At 49.2% G+C, this 15,656-nt stretch overlaps 1 protein-coding gene across 6 annotated transcripts in view; it reads left to right on the forward strand.

Moving 5' to 3' along the window:
* Positions 1–1,320: 1,320 nt before the first annotated feature.
* LOC144798712 (protein phosphatase inhibitor 2-like) overlaps positions 1,321–15,656 on the forward strand; it is a 728,862-nt gene continuing 714,526 nt past the window's right edge. For 5 of the 6 annotated variants that reach the window (XM_078669726.1, XM_078669725.1, XM_078669724.1 and 2 more), the window contains exon 1: positions 1,321–1,562. The gene's annotated coding sequence lies outside the window, so the exon portion shown is untranslated. Of the gene's footprint in view, positions 1,587–15,656 lie in introns of all 6 variants that reach the window. The other variant, XM_078669722.1, reaches the window with a different exon arrangement.

The following is a 15,656-nucleotide window of genomic DNA, read 5'->3' on the forward strand; positions in this document are numbered from 1 at the left end:
GGCGACCCACTAGAAGGAAAAGGCTATCCTGATAGCCTTTCCAAGCCCTGATTATCCTTTTAGGGGCCTGGGAAACGTTGCCACAGCGGTTGACATTTTGGACCCACCTCTGGAATTGCAGCCACCGTCCTTGCTAAATAGGACCTCTGGTATTCAGCCACCAATCTGTTCCTAGCGTCCCAGTCAAAGCCCTTGCAGAAGCAGGATTGCACATACAGGGTCACTCACCTTAGGGGAAGGGGGTACCAATCTGCAGACCTTGGGTGAACCAGGTCTTCTGGAAAAAACATTTTGGAGACGCCTTGTTTGGCAGGCACTGCAGAGTGCTCTTCTCAATCATCGGACCTTTCATCCAAGGACCTCTTCCCCTGCCTTGCCACCGGAAGAGGTTGCCAAATGTCTATTGCAGTCAGGGCGGACCCTCAACCGTCGGAGGCCTGGGAATGCAACTCTCCTTTATCTGAATAATATACAACTTGTGAATCAATTTGAAAACCACCATCAATCAATTTTGCCTTCCAAGCTGCTGTGTCCTTATCTTACTGCAGCTCTTGTGTCTGCAGCAAATGAAGTTTGCACCTTGCTTGTATTTTTTGATGCCTCCGAGTGTCCCGAGTCTGTGGCCCCATAGTGTTAACCGATATTTCCTGCACTGGAGTAAGTTGTAGCATAGCACAAATAGGCTTTAAATGTTCCCCATCAGGCTTTAAGGTGGCGGTGTTTGTTGTGTAGCAAGGCTTGTACTGAAGCATCTGTGGCGCCAGAAAAATAATCTATGTCTATGAAGGTTTATTGTGCTCCTCTTCTGTATTTCTCTCTGGACAAGCTACTACCTGCTCTGGTAGACATGACCGACTCAACTTGCACTAATGCATACATGCCAACAGACCCGATTCAGGTGGGAGACTACTGATTTTTCAAGCCAAAAATGGGTTTATTTTAGCTGTCTCCCCCCTGAAATTGCTTTTTCTACAACAGAAGTCAATGGGGAATCTTCATTCTCCCGATTTTGTATTTTAAATCGCCCACGTCCCTGTCCTAAAATGTTGGCATGTATGACTAATGGTACTCGGGGTAATGATATGGCAGAATAAATGCTGGTTTTGAGATTAACAGCTGGACAGGGCCATGGGCCGCGCCCACTCTCTCCCAGGACAGGGCAACTACCAGAATTGTACAACCTTTTACCGAGAGAGTGACACATTTATTAGAGAAGCACTGAAATGGGCCTTAGGTAGCACTTTTTCAGCAATCCTCCACGTGCGCGTCGGCGCCGCATGACGTACGCAGCGTGCGCAGTTCGTTGACGTTCGACGGAGGCCTGGAGCGGACAAACAGGAGCGCGGGTCTCACATGCCTGCCGCTGGCACGCGCCACTGGAAGAAGTGGGCTGAATACAAGGCCTGAAGTGAATAATAGAAGAAATACATGACTCCCCTGCGTCTGGGCCGCGGTGGTGGGACCGCAGTGACCGTCAGAAGACAGTAAGAGCCGTAATCATGTAGCACAGCGGTGATATTAATCATCTCAACGGACGGGAGCAATGATACGCGATGATATAGGTAAAACGGGGACAACTGAACAAGGTTAATAAAACTCTTCAATGAAGCACATTTAACAGTAAGAGTGAGGCACTTGTCCTGGGCTGCTGAGCAGGTTGAAAGAAGTTGGGGCTGGGTTTAGTTACGCCTACATGTTCTGTTTACTTATTGTGCAGCTTATGACATCATGTTTATAAACTCATGTTATTTGTTCATTATATTCATTATCAGTGTTAATTGTTAAATGGCTGGCGAGAACAGGTTAAAAAATAAGGCATAACCCCTGTCTCCCGGCCTGGCATACAATTCTACAAAGCATAACATGTGAGTCCAAGAGATTGCAGGAAGATTATGTGTAAATTTGAGACAGACAGAAGGGTAGTCAATCGGTGGTAGAATGCACATAGAAGGGAGTAAGACTTAAGTGTCAGTTACAGTGAAGTTACCAGAGGATAAGAGTATCAAATGAATCCTTTTTTCTCAGAGATGTCTTATCAAGATAGAGCCATGTGCATTGAAAGGCTGTTGGTATTGAGATCATTAGCAGCTATCTGTTCAAGGTGATTTATATTGCACAAGGTGTTCCATCACTGCTTAACGGGTGGTGGCACTGTTTCTTTCCACTTCTTATGACCATGTGAATGGCTGTGGCTAGCATCATGTCCATCTCTTTCTAAATATTATCACTCTCAAAAAGTGTTTTTTCCATGTAATGTTCCTTTGATGAGAAGAGGAGGTTTCTGAGGTGGGAGTATCAGGCAAATGACACTTCTCGGACTCCCTCTGTGCGAGCCTTCAGGTAGAATCCCTCTTCTACCTCCACCTGACCCCGGACTCTGCAACACACGCACTCCCTTACAGGCTTGATTATCCTCTACTCCTCTCCAGTGCACCTTATCTCACAGCTGACCTTGGGCACCAGCCACATATCAGCCACCATTGGACTCCACTTTCATTTTTCTCGGTAAAAACATTAGTAAAATCACCTTCAAACTTAAAACATTGAATATAGCAGTAAACATAATTAACACACACTTTAAAGTATGTTCCACAGTAGCCCTTATGACCCGACTGCTAATTAAATAAACAAAAACAGAAAGGTCATGACAGGCTTTAGCGCTAGTGCAAAAGTCTTTTTTTGGCGCCACACCAATGACCTCTTTCTTCGTAAATACCTTTACTACCACCTTTCAACAGTGCCCCTCATCCCTCCATGGCCCCCCCCCTATTGACCTCCTCCTCGGATTCCCTCACTACCACCCTCTACCAGTGCCCCTTATCTCTCTGTAGCCCCTCCCCCAATGACCTCCTCCTCGGATTCCCTCACTGCCACCCTCCACCAGTGCCCCTCATCACTCCATAGCACCTCCCAGTACCTCCTCCTCAGATTCCCTCACTGTCACCCTCCACCAGTGCCCCTCATCTCTCCATAGCCCCTCCCCCAATGACCTCTTCCTTGAATTCCCTCGCTGTCACCCTCCACCAGTGCCCCTCATCTCTCCATAGTCCCTCCCACAATGACCTCTTCCTCGGATTCCCTCACTACCACCCTCCACCAAAGCCCCTTATCGAACCATAGCACCTCCCAGTACCTCCTCCTTGGATTCCCTCACTGTCACCCTCCACCAGTGCCCCTCATCTCTCCATAGCCCCTCTCCCAATGCCCTCTTCCTTGGATTCCCTTGCTATCACCCTCTAGCAGTGCCCCGCATCTCTCCATATCCTCTCCCACTACCTCCTAATCGGATTCCCTCACTGCCACCCTCCAACAGTGCCCCTCATCTCTCCGTAGCCCCTCTCTCATATGCATTTCATTTGTTGTATAGCGCGACTCATATCAGTGTAGGGTACTTTACACCACGCACACATTATACAGAGACAATGAATCATACAAGTATGTAAATCAGTCTATAGGGATTGTTGCCGAAGCAAATGAGGATTACAAGGTGTAGGAATCACATCATCCATACTGGTGGGTAGTATGTTTTAAGAGGGTTTGGTCTGGGGAAACAACCTCAGGATTTAAAGAGTATTCCATGGGGGTCAGATTTACTGATAAAAGTGTATATCTGCCCAAAAATACTCATTTTAGCAACATTAGAATAATGAAAGACTGAGGAAGTTCATACTATATCACAAACCAAAAAATGCGAATTTCTAACTATACCATTCATGTTTGTATGCAGCTCTTTGGTGACAGTTCATTGGTCACTGTCCTATGTTAGGATTGTAACTTCTGAACTGCAAGTAACACAAGGATATCTCTGACAAAGGCAGTTAACACACTGAGCTATCCACATAAAATACAGTTCATCTGCATTTAAAAACTACTAACAGACAAATGATTGTTCTCCAGCAGGATCATTAATCACCAGCGTTATCTGGGCATTTTGTATTATCTTATTGTTGTCCTGCATCGGCCATGATAATGAGAAAAACGACTGTTTAAATGAAGCACTCACGAAGTATGTGTCCTGCTGGGCCTGCGCAGATTTTAAAAATAAAAACAAATAGTAACACATTCTCTTACCTTTCTACATAAAACAAACTTTGTGTCACAGCCTGATGTGATAAGCAGCTGCAGGAGTCAGGAAAGGTGAATAGGAATACACAAACGTATTTTCTCCTGCGCTGCATAGAAAAAGAAAAAGAAATATCCACGCCGAATATCCATGCCGCAGAACAGTAGGCAAAGGTTATCGTTGTCAAAGAAAGGATTTGTCGCCTTTCGCCATGTGGAGATGAAGGGGTGAAAAAATAAACAAAGCCTCATTAACATATCAATGGTCTTTTAAAGACCTGTGAAGTACTCCGGCTCGACTGCGATAATCTCAAAAACTGTCTGTCTGTGTGTGCGCCGGGAAGCTGCCTCGGCCCAGGGGCACACACTCACAGACAGCCCTTTGAGCCCAATGCCGTTGCTCGCCTGCCTTCAAGCCCTCATTAAGGGCCAAGGCTCATGTTTGGGTGGGCCTGGCCCACCCGCTAGAACCGGGCCTGGTGGCATCACTATTGCTACGAATTCAACATCTATCATTGGTCAGAAGCATGCCGTAAAGATTTTTCAAAGCACCCAAAAGGCATGATGTACCAAAAAGTAGAGGGCTTTGCTCAGCAAAGCTGATTTGAAGCAATCAAATGGTTTTCTCCATGTTTGATGGTCTAATTCACCATTGTGGATGATAATTCTAAAGTTGTCCGGTTTTTACTTGTTTACTTGTAATCTTTCTTCATGATTAGGAGTGGAGTAGAACTACAATGCTTACTCAATAATTTCTTGTTGGGGTGGTTGTGTAGAGGGTGTGGATTTGCTGTATTTTGTACATACTAGAATGGTTGGCTGCATTGGAAATAACCTTGTCAAGAATACGGTACTGCCTAATGTCACCATGATGAGGTCCAACTGAAGCTGGAGAGCAAAAGGGAGATTCTAATCCACATGAAAACTTGGCGGCGTAGAGGGACTTATTTTACAAGCCCCTTGCGCCGCTGGTACGTCACTTTTTCCCATATTAAAAGTAACACACCAGCAGTGCAAAGGGGCCTGTAAATAAGCCCCAGTGTTTGGTGGATGAGCACTGCATCACAAACATGACAGATGTCCTGTTTGCCTTATTACAAATACCACAGGAAATATTCCACAAGGCGGACGGGAAATCTGTCACATCTGTGGTGAAGTATCCAACCTGCCAAACTCTAAATTTTGCCCTGGGTCTGTTCTTAAAATGCTTTATCGATCCAGACCTTCTAGTTCTTGGTTTAATCAGACTTAGCTAAGCCATTCCACTCTAGAAGTATCCTCTTATCTGCTAAAGAAACGTTTGATTTTTGGAATCTAGTCATTATTTCCATGGTTTGCATTAGTGGCTTTTGTTGCACGCTAGCAAACGTAGAAATGAAAGTTGGTTGAATAATGTCTGCTTCTCCCTTTACCCAAATAGGTGGTTGGGCCTTGTCTACTGCAGAGGATAATAGTATGGCTTTCTGCAAATTAAATTCTTGGTAATATTAATGATAATTGTTAATTCGAGAAATTTAGTCCACTTATCTTTAGTCACTAGAGAAATATAAGGTTATTGTAGTATTTATAGAATTTCTTTGTGGTTGGTAGAGGAAGCACTGAATGTTGAAACGTTATGGTACTTGGGCGTCCCAACCAAGACACCTAGAAACGTTTACACTTCTCAAGTGTATCCACAATGTTTTTGTCCATTAATTTGAAGTCTTAATCCAGGGTTTCATTGGGGTGTGTTCTGAAGAGAATATTCAAAAATATTTTATCGAATTATGGTTTCATGATAAGCAATCAGGTTCTTTTTTTGTGTGGAATGGTTTCACCATAAATTACGATTGTGATTGATGCGTGATTTGTTATGACATAAGGTGCGATAAACACTGTCTATTCTTTTCAAAGTCCTTTGTTAACACAGTAGTTGCTTGTTTGAATCAGCCTCCTTCAGCCATTCGCTTGCTTAAAGTATCTGTCACATTTTGAAATAGCTCACCGGAACTATGTGCTATTGTATTACAGGCTCTCCTTGAAAGTAGCAAGCAGTGCAGCCATTAAGCTCACAGCACTTAAAAACAAGCATTTGCAATGCAATAGGTCTTGCATTAGGAAAGTTTGAGCTATTGGTCTTGTGAATGACAATTTTTTTATTTATGTGTTGGTTTTGAAAATAGCGAAATTAATAGCTTTGCCATTTACAATGCCATTACTTTTATCCTTTGCAAATGTGACACCTATAGCATTTGTAATGCAACATGTTTTGTATTTACGTGACTTAGATGTATTGATATTACAAATAACAATGGCTTTTAATTTTTCTAAATAATTAATACTTAAATAAAAGTTATTGTCATTTATAATGGCAATAGCTTAAACTTTTGTAAATAACTTTTGTGAAGATTATGTTCAGTGTATTTTATTGTGATGAAAATCCAAGAACAGAAGTGAAATATTAACATCTTTTTATGACATTTGTAATAAAGCTTGAAACATTGAGAGAAAATATTTGAACCAGTTGTTGTTGTATGGTTGCACAGATTGATACTGTGTTGGCGCTGAGTGATGTTGTGGTGGCGACGAGTGATGCTGTGGCGTTCAAGGATGCTGTGGTAGCGCATAGTGATGTTGTGGTGCCCCTGAGTGATGCTGTGGTACCCCTGAGTGATGCTGTGGTGATGCAATAGATAGAGTGAGTGCGATAGATAGCTAGAGGGAGGGCGAAAGATAGCTAGAGGGAGGGCGATAGATGTAATGTAATGTAATGTAAAAATCACTTATATAGCGCAAAAACTGTCACCCTACGGGTATCCTGGCGCTTTTAGAAATGGTGATGGTCAGCACGTTACCAGCCCGTAATAGGCAGTGAAAGAACTAGTTTTCCATCCTAGGAAACAATCAGGTTTTCAGATTCTTTCTGAAACAGGTCCATGAACTGGCCTGTCTGATGGTCTGGGGCAGCTAGAGGGAGGGCGAAAGATAGATAGATAGAGTGAGGGCGAAAGATAGATAGATAGAGTGAGGGCGAAAGATAGATAGATAGAATGAGGGCGAAAGATAGATAGATAGAGTGAGGGCGAAAGATAGATAGATAGAGTGAGGGCGAAAGATAGATAGAGTGAGGGCGAAAGATAGATAGATAGAGTGAGAGCGATAGATAGAGTGAGGGCGATAGATAGAGTGAGGGCGATAGATAGATAGAGTGAGGGCAATAGATAGATAGAGTGAGGGCAATAGATAGATAGCGTGAGGGCGATAGATAGATAGCGTGAGGGCGATAGATAGCGTGAGGGCGATAGATAGAGTGAGGGCGATAGATAGAGTGAGGGCGATAGATAGAGTGAGGGCGATAGATAGAGTGAGGGCGATAGATAGAGTGAGGGCGATAGATAGATGTGTGTGGTTGTGTGTGTGTGGGGTTGTGTGGGTGTGTGTGCGGTTGTGTGGGGTTGTGTGTGGTTGGGTGTGTGGTTGGGTGTGTGGTTGGGTGTGTGGTTGGGTGTGTGGTTGGGTGTGTGGTTGGGTGTGGTTGGGCGTGGTTGGGTGTGGTTGTCTGTGTGTATGGTTGTGGTTTGGTGTGCTTGTCTGTGTGTATGGTTGTCTGTGTGTATGGTTGTATGTGTGGCTGTGCGTGTGGCTGTGCGTGTGGATGAGCGTGTGGTTGAGCGTGTGGTTGTGCGTGTGGTTGTGCGTGTGGTTGTGCGTGTGGTTGTACGTGTGGTTGTGCGTGTGGTTGTGCGTGTAGTTGTGCGTGTAGTTGTGCGTGGGTGTGATGTTTGTCTGTGGGGTGATGTTTGTCTGTGGGGTGATGTTTGTGTGCGGGGTGATGTTTGTGTGTAGGGTGATGTTTGTGTGTGGGGTGATGTTTGTGTGTGGGGTGATGTTTGTGTGTGGGGTGATGTTTGTGTGTGGGGTGATGTTTGTGTGTGGGGTGATGTTTGTGTGGTTGTGTGTATGTGGTTGTGTGTGTGTGGTTGTATGTGTGTGTGTGCGTGGTTGTATGTATGTGTGTGTGCGGTTACAGAAGGATGTATGTGGAAGAGAGCAGCAGATTAGCACAGGAGAAGAGAACATGGAGTTAAAGAAGGAGGCGGCGTGGAAGAGAGCAGCAGATCAGCAAAAGAGAACAGAGAGTTAAAGAAGGAGGCGGTGGAAGAGAACAGCAGATCAGCACAGGAGAAGAGATGAGAACTGGAGGGCGATAGATAGAAGGAGGGAGGGCGATAGATAGAGGGAGGGAGGGCGATAGATAGAGGGAGGGAGGGCGATAGATAGAGGGAGGGAGGGCGATAGACAGAGGGAGGGCTATCGATAGAGGGCGGGCGATAGATAGATAGAGTGAGGGAGGGCAATAGATAGATAGAGGGAGGGCGATAGAGTGAGTGAGGGCGGTAGAGTGAGTGAGGGCGGTAGAGTGAGTGAGGGCGGTAGAGTGAGTGAGGGCGGTAGAGTGAGTGAGGGCGGTAGAGTGGTAGAGTGAGGGCTTTAGAGTGAGGGCGGTAGAGTGGTAGAGTGAGGGCGGTAGAGTGGTAGAGTGAGGGCAGTAGAGTGAGGGCAGTAGAGTGAGGGCGGTAGAGTGAGGGCGGTAGAGGGAGGGCGGTAGAGGGAGGGCGGTAGAGGGAGGGCAGTAGAGGGAGGGCAGTAGAGGGAGGGCAGTAGAGTGGTGATGGTGTGTGAGAGGGTGAGGGTGTGTGGGGGTGTGTGGGTGTGGGTGAGGGTGTGGGGGAGTGAGGTTGTGTGAGAGTGAGGGTGTGTGAGGGTAAGGGTGTGTGGGGGTGCAGGTGTGTGAGTGAGGGCATGATAGAGTGAGTGAGGGCAGTAGAGTGAGTGAGGGCGGTAGAGTGAGTGAGGGCGGTAGAGTGAGTGAGGGCGGTAGAGTGAGTGAGGGCGGTAGAGTGGTAGAGTGAGGGCGGTAGAGTGAGGGCGGTAGAGTGGTAGAGTGAGGGCGGTAGAGTGGTAGAGTGAGGGCAGTAGAGTGAGGGCAGTAGAGTGAGGGCGGTAGAGTGAGGGCGGTAGAGGGAGGGCGGTAGAGGGAGGGCGGTAGAGGGAGGGCGGTAGAGGGAGGGCGGTAGAGGGAGGGCAGTAGAGGGAGGGCAGTAGAGGGAGGGCAGTAGAGTGGTGATGGTGTGTGAGCGGGTGAGGGTGTGTGAGGGTGTGTGGGGGTGTGTGGGGGTGGGTGAGGGTGTGGGGGAGTGAGGTTGTGTGAGAGTGAGGGTGTGTGTGAGGGTAAGGGTGTGTGGGGGTGCAGGTGTGTGAGTGAGGGCATGTAAGGGTGAGGGGTGTGTGTGGGTGAGGGTCAGGGGTTGTGAGTGGGTGAGGGGGTGTGAGGGAGAGGGAGGGCGAAGGCGTGTGAGGGAGAGAGAGGGTGGGTTTGCGAGGGTGAGAGGGTGCGAGGGTGAGAGGGTGTGTGAGGGTGTGAGGGTGAGAGGGTGTGAGGGTGCGAGGGTGCGTGAAGGTGCGGGGGGTGTGAGGGTAAGGGGGTGGGTGAGGGTGAGGGGGTGGGTGAGGGCGTGTGAGGGTCAGGGAGGTTCAGGGGAGGTGATTGGGTTGGTGAGAGGATGAGGGGGTGTGTGAGGATGAGGGGGTGTGTGGGGATGAGGGGGTGTGTGAGGATGAGGGGGTGTGTGAGGATGAGGGGGTGTGTGAGGGTGAGGGGGTGTCTGAGGGTGAGGGGTGTGTGAGGGTGAGGGGTGTGTGAGGGTGAGGGGGTGTCTAAGGGTGAGGGGGTGTCTGAGGGTGAGGGGGTGTCCGAGGGTGATGGGGTGTCCGAGGGTGAGGGGGTATCCGAGGGTGAGGGGGTGTCCGAGGGTGAGGGGGTGTCCGAGGGTGAGGGGGTGGGTGAGGGTGAGGGGGTGGGTGAGGGGGTGGGTGAGGGTGAGGGGGTGGGTGAGGGGGTGTGAGGGTCAGGGAGGGTCAGGGGAGGTGATTGGGTTGGTGAGAGGATGAGGGGGTGTGTGAGGATGAGGGGGTGTGTGAGGATGAGGGGGTGTGTGAGGATGAGGGGGTGTGTGAGGTTGAGGGGGTGTGTGAGGATGAGGGTGTGTGTGAGGATGAGGGTGTGTGTCAGGATGAGGGGGTGTGTCAGGATGAGGGTGTGTGTCAGGATGAGGGGGTGTGTGAGGATGAGGGTGTGTGTGAGGATGAGGGTGTGTGTGAGGATGAGGGGGTGTGTGAGGATGAGGGGGTGTGTGAGGATGAGGGGGTGTCTGAGGGTGAGGGGGTGTCTGAGGGTGAGGGGGTGTCTGAGGGTGAGGGGGTGTCCGAGGGTGAGGGGGTGTCTGAGGGTGAGGGGGTGTCCGAGGGTGAGGGGGTGTGAGGGTGTGTGGGGTGTGGGGTGTGAGGGTGAGTGAGGGGCATGGGGGGGTGAGTGAGGGTGAGGGAGGTGAGGGTGTGTGAGGTTGTGAGAGAGTGAGGGGGTGTGAGGGTGGGTGGGTGAGGGGTGTGAGTGTGTGGGGGTGTGAGGGTGTGTGTGGTGTGAGGGAGTGGGGGTATGATGGGGGTGTGAGCGGGTGTGAGGGTGAGGGGGTGAGGGGGTGAGTGAGGGTGAGAGGGTGTGTGAGGGTGAGAGGGTGTGTGAGGGTGAGAGGGGGTAAGTGAGGGTGAGAGGGGGTAAGTGAGGGTGAGAGGGTGTGTGAGGGTGAGAGGGGGTGAGTGTGTGGGAGGGTGAGAGTGTGAGTGAGGGTGAGGGGGTGTGAGGGTAAGGGTGAGGGGGTGTGAGGGTATGTGAGGGTGAGAGGGTATGTGGGTGAGGGTATGTGAGGGTGGGGGGGTGAGGGTGAGGGTGTGAGGGTGGGGATGAGGGTGTGTGAGGGTGAGGGTGAGGGGGTGTGAGGGTGTGTGAGGGTGAGAGGGTGTGTGAGGGTGAGAGGGTGTGTGAGGGTGAGAGGGTGGGTGAGGGTGAGAGGGTGTGTGAGGAGCTGTGTGATGGGCTGTGAGGGTGAGAGGGGGTGTGAGGGTGAGAGGGGGTGAGAGTGTGTGAGGGTGAGAGAGTGTGAGGGTGAGAGAGTGTGGGTGAGAGAGTGTGAGTGAGGGTGAGAGAGTGTGAGTGAGGGTGTGTGAGGGTATGTGAGGGTGAGGGTAAGGGTGATGGGGTGTGAGGGGTGATGGTGTGTGAGGGATGTGGGGTGTGAGGGTATGTGAGGGTGAGGAGGTGTGAGGTTGAGGGGGTGTGTGGGTATGTGAGGGTGAGGGGGTGTGAGGTTGAGGGGTGTGAGGTTGAGGGGGTGTGAGGGTGAGGGTGTGTGAGGGTGAGTGAGGGTGTGTGGGTGAGGGTGAGGGGGCTGAGGGTGTGTGAGGGTGTGTGAGGGTGCTGAAGGGACGTGAAATAGCGTGTCCCATCTGTAATGTACTGGTCGGTGAAATAACGTGTTCTGTGAGTGCTGAAGGGGAAGAGGTAGGTGAAATAACGGGTTGATGTATTCTGAAGGGGTCGAGTACGGTGAAATAATGCGTCCGATGTGCACAGAGGAGACGAGTACGGTGAAAAACGGAGCCTTTGCTGGGACTTTTCTGGTAAAGTACTTGATGAGAACCCAGGCCTGTATAATGCTGTCTTCTACGTGCAAGTCTGTGCAGTCATGGTGTATTCGGCAGTGGTGCGCGCAAAAACACTTAACGGCTCGTAACTGTTATAAAAAAAAAAAAAGACCGCGGCATGGCTGTGGCGGGGGAGGGGGGAGAGGCGGGGAGCTGCAGCCTTTGAAGACTGATGCCTAGGGCTAGGCACAGACAAAAGGTGGTGCGCGATATGCACGCAGGGTGGCGGGGGAGCGGTAGCCTTTGAAGTCTGATGCCTTGAGGCTCAGACAAAGGGTGTGTGTGACGTGGCTTGCGTGCAAATGGCAATTGCGTGTGTGCGAGGCGGCTCGGGGAGCAAATGGCAAGCGCGTGCACGAGCACATGCACTGTGTGTAATCCGCCTGCCAAAGCCCCTTGATCAGCCTTCCTGATCCACCTCTATATGTCTCGAGCTGCAATGCGCTTGCGCATTCATGGCCGGTCGAGACCTAAAAATAAGTGGATGCAGTGCAACTTATTTGTTTGCCTTCTTGTGGATTCCTTCTTGGTTTTTGTAAAATCCTCTTTATATCGGAGACATCTTGCGAGGCCAATAAAAGTCTGCAAACATCGAATCTGACCCACGTGTCAGTGATGGGGAAGTAAAATGTTATTTTGTCTAGGGCGACAAAGACCCCTCTGCCTATGAATGGCCTTGCTGCTCCCAGTTTCACATACACTCGGCTCTTACTTGCATATATTTTTACACATAGATTTTTCCCTCTTCCGTAATGTTTTATAACTTCTGAAGCAAGAGAGGGTGTAGAAGCTACAAGAAGGAATTTGAAAAATTCATTAAGGTAGGACAGTTCGCAGACTTTTCGTTTGACCGGTGCTCGGTTCCCCAAACTCTTGAGTTTCCTTGGGGAATGTAAACAAACGCCATTTTCCAGATCATTTTACTGCGGTATCATAGAACCACAAATTGGAAATCTAGATTGTCAAACCGTGGCTACAAACCCCCCTCTCCTTCGGCTGGCTCGACTCTCCTCCTGACAGCAGCAGGACTGATGCAGGGACGCTTTGGGGTCATCCCCTGACGGTGCGCAGAGCTGAACTCTGGAACAAACTCATCACATCGATTAATACAAGCTGAAGAGGGAACTACTTTCCAAAATATATGAAAAGTTTTGCATTGAGTCTGCATTTTTCTAGAACTATAGAGGGAAAACAGATCTACAGCTAAAATCAGATGTGGATAAGAGGGAACAGCGAATGAATGAAAGAGTACAGAGTGCAAACTATCACCTCACTGAGGTATACTGCGCTAAAAAAAAGTGGTCAATGTGGCGATTCATTTCACAGCTGAAAAAGTAAATCCCAAATCTTTGCGGAAGTAGTTATGACGAGAGATTTGACGCAGAGGGAGAAACCGAGAATTCCGCACTTTAGAAGTCATTAAGGAGAAGCCCCACTCCTCGACGTAAGTGTGTAATAAGAAACACCGGAAGCAGGTGGTCATGGTAGATCAAAGAGAGAGAGCAGGCACACACCGAATGAAACAGGAACACAAATAAAGGTAAACACCTGAAGCATGTGGCCCATGGACGATCAAAGAGGGAGAGCAGGCGTAAACCGAATGAAAGAGGAATACAAATAAAAGGAAATGCTTTAAGCCAGAAGGCAATGGAAGATCAAAGAGAGACAACAGGCACATACGGAACCGAACGGGAATACAAATAAAATGAAACACCTGAAGCAGGTGGTCCACGGAATATCAAAAAGAGAGAGCAGGCACATATAAAATTAAACAGGAATAGAAATAAAAATAAACACCTGAAGCACGTGGCCATGAAAGATCAAAGCGAGTGAGCATGCACATACCTAATAAATCAGGAATACAAATAAAAGAAAATACTTGAAGCCAGAGGCCATAGAGGAACAAGGAGAGAAAACAGGCACATAGGGAATGAAACAGGAATACAAATAAGAGGAAACAGCTGAAGCAGGTGGGCCACGGAAGATGAAAGAGAAGGAGCAGGCACATATAAAAAGAAACACGAATACAAATAAAAGGAAACACCTGAAGCAGTGAGCCACGGACAATCAAAGAGAAAACAGGCACATACCGAATAAAACAGAAATACAGATAAAAAACAACACCTTATGCAGATGGCCCACGGAAAATGAGAGAGAGAGAGAGCAGGCCCATACTGAATGAAATGGGAATACAAATAAAAGGAAACACCTGAAGCAGGTGGGTCACGGAAGAACAAAGACAGAGCAGGCACACACCGAATGAAACAGGAACACAAATAAAGGGAAACACCTGAAGCATGTGGGGTGGTTGGCAGTATGCGGGGATCGTGAGGGTGTGTAGTAGGGTGCGAGTGGAGGCAGGGAGTCTACTGTACAGCAGGCTTCGTGGCACAGTCTATCTCGATGGTGGAGCAGGTTGTGAAAAGATTTTGTGGGAAGGGGGGGCAGTGCATACAATGAGGATGGTGCAGGGCCCTGTATGACTTCTACAACTTGTACATTTGCACACAAAATTCCTGTTTGTATCTTTTATGTAACTCATGTAATCCTAAATCCTTATGTATCACAACTGGTTCTTTTGTAAAGCGCTCTGACACCTTCGGGTAATTTTCGCGCTGTAGAAAATCGCATTAAATAAATAAATACCCTCCGGCGAAGTCGCGGTCCTTCTTACCTCCCGGGGCAGGTCGTGCATTCTGGCGGGTCTAAGCTCGGGAGAGGATCCATGCAGTGCCGTCCGGACCCCGCTTCACTCCCACGGGCTCTCTCTTCCACCTGTTGTCCCGCAGCAGGATCCCACGGGACGCTTCACACGGGTCGCGGGGAGGGGGGAGAGTTCACCCAAGAACGTCCAAAGTGTTCACCAGTCGCGCTCCGAGTGACCAGGCTCAGCCTGCACTCTTTCCTCGCCCCGCGGTGCTCCAGTGTGGCCCGTCAAAGCGGCGACTGCCACCAGCGCCGGGAGCCCAGCCTAAGTTCACACCTAAGAGAGGAAGCAGCGCCCCGCCGCGGCAGAGCGGAGAAGCGCATGTCCAGCTCCGGCTGCAGCTGAGGACGGAATATGCACAGTTTTTCGTCACGTTAACAACTTTTTAAAATTAAAAAAAATATGTTCGCTCTTCGTTCCACACATTTTTGTGCTCAAGACAGACAGATTAGTAACAAGCGAAGGATAATGTCGTGAGCGTGTGAGCATGCGCCTCAGCTGTACGGGCGCACACTCAGTCACGCTGTGCGCGTTTCCGTGTACCGTGAGCGTGCACATCGGACGTCTAGGAAGCTCGTCATCCACGAAGCCAGCCGCAAGATTTGCGGTGCGTAATCATGGAGAGCCTCGTCTGCTGCCAAGCCTGCATCGCTGACACACACCTGAGGAGGAAAGACCGGCCTGGAGAGCAGCGGGGGAGTCCTGAGTCAGCCCGGTGAGTAGGGGGGACGTGTTTTTTGGTGCATCAGGCTAGCGAGACAGGAGATGGGCACTTCGAGTGTATGGATGTGCGTGTGTGACTGTGTGTGTGCGCGTGAGCAGGTTGGGGGGGCACCTGTGTGTGTGAGCGTGTGTGTATACTGTGTGTGTGTGTGTGTGTCTGTATGTGTGTGTGTGTGTGTGTGTGTGTGTGTGTGCGCGCGCGCGCGCGCGACTGAGAGGCATGGCTGACTGACTGAGCTGTGCACGGCTCGGGAGGCGGGGCTGGGCATGCGCGTCCACGAGGTGCAATCGGCGCTCGTGCCCCGGTCTGTGGTCCCTTCAGCGCTAACTAGGCAGCAATAGGTCTGTCGCTGACGCGAGACCTAAAAAGGGATTGGAACTACACAAAAACTGTTTGAGGGAAATTGAGTGTATGCATTAGTGCAGAGCTCTGAAATTTCGGAGTTCATATTAGAGAGAGCTAATTAGCATAGTTAGTGTTATCACAGGAAGTTATGTCGCACAGACTTTGACATCAACGATAACATGAGAAGTGACCACTGACTTAATGAAAACATAATAAAATTAAATGTAATTTAATAAACCTGTAGCAAAATGTCGCTAAACTAGACTCATGACTTGCAAAAGTAGTGGAGTAGCACGC

The sequence above is a fragment of the Lissotriton helveticus genome, chromosome 12 (genome assembly GCF_964261635.1).
Source record: "Lissotriton helveticus chromosome 12, aLisHel1.1, whole genome shotgun sequence".
NCBI classification, from domain to species: Eukaryota; Metazoa; Chordata; class Amphibia; order Caudata; family Salamandridae; genus Lissotriton; species Lissotriton helveticus.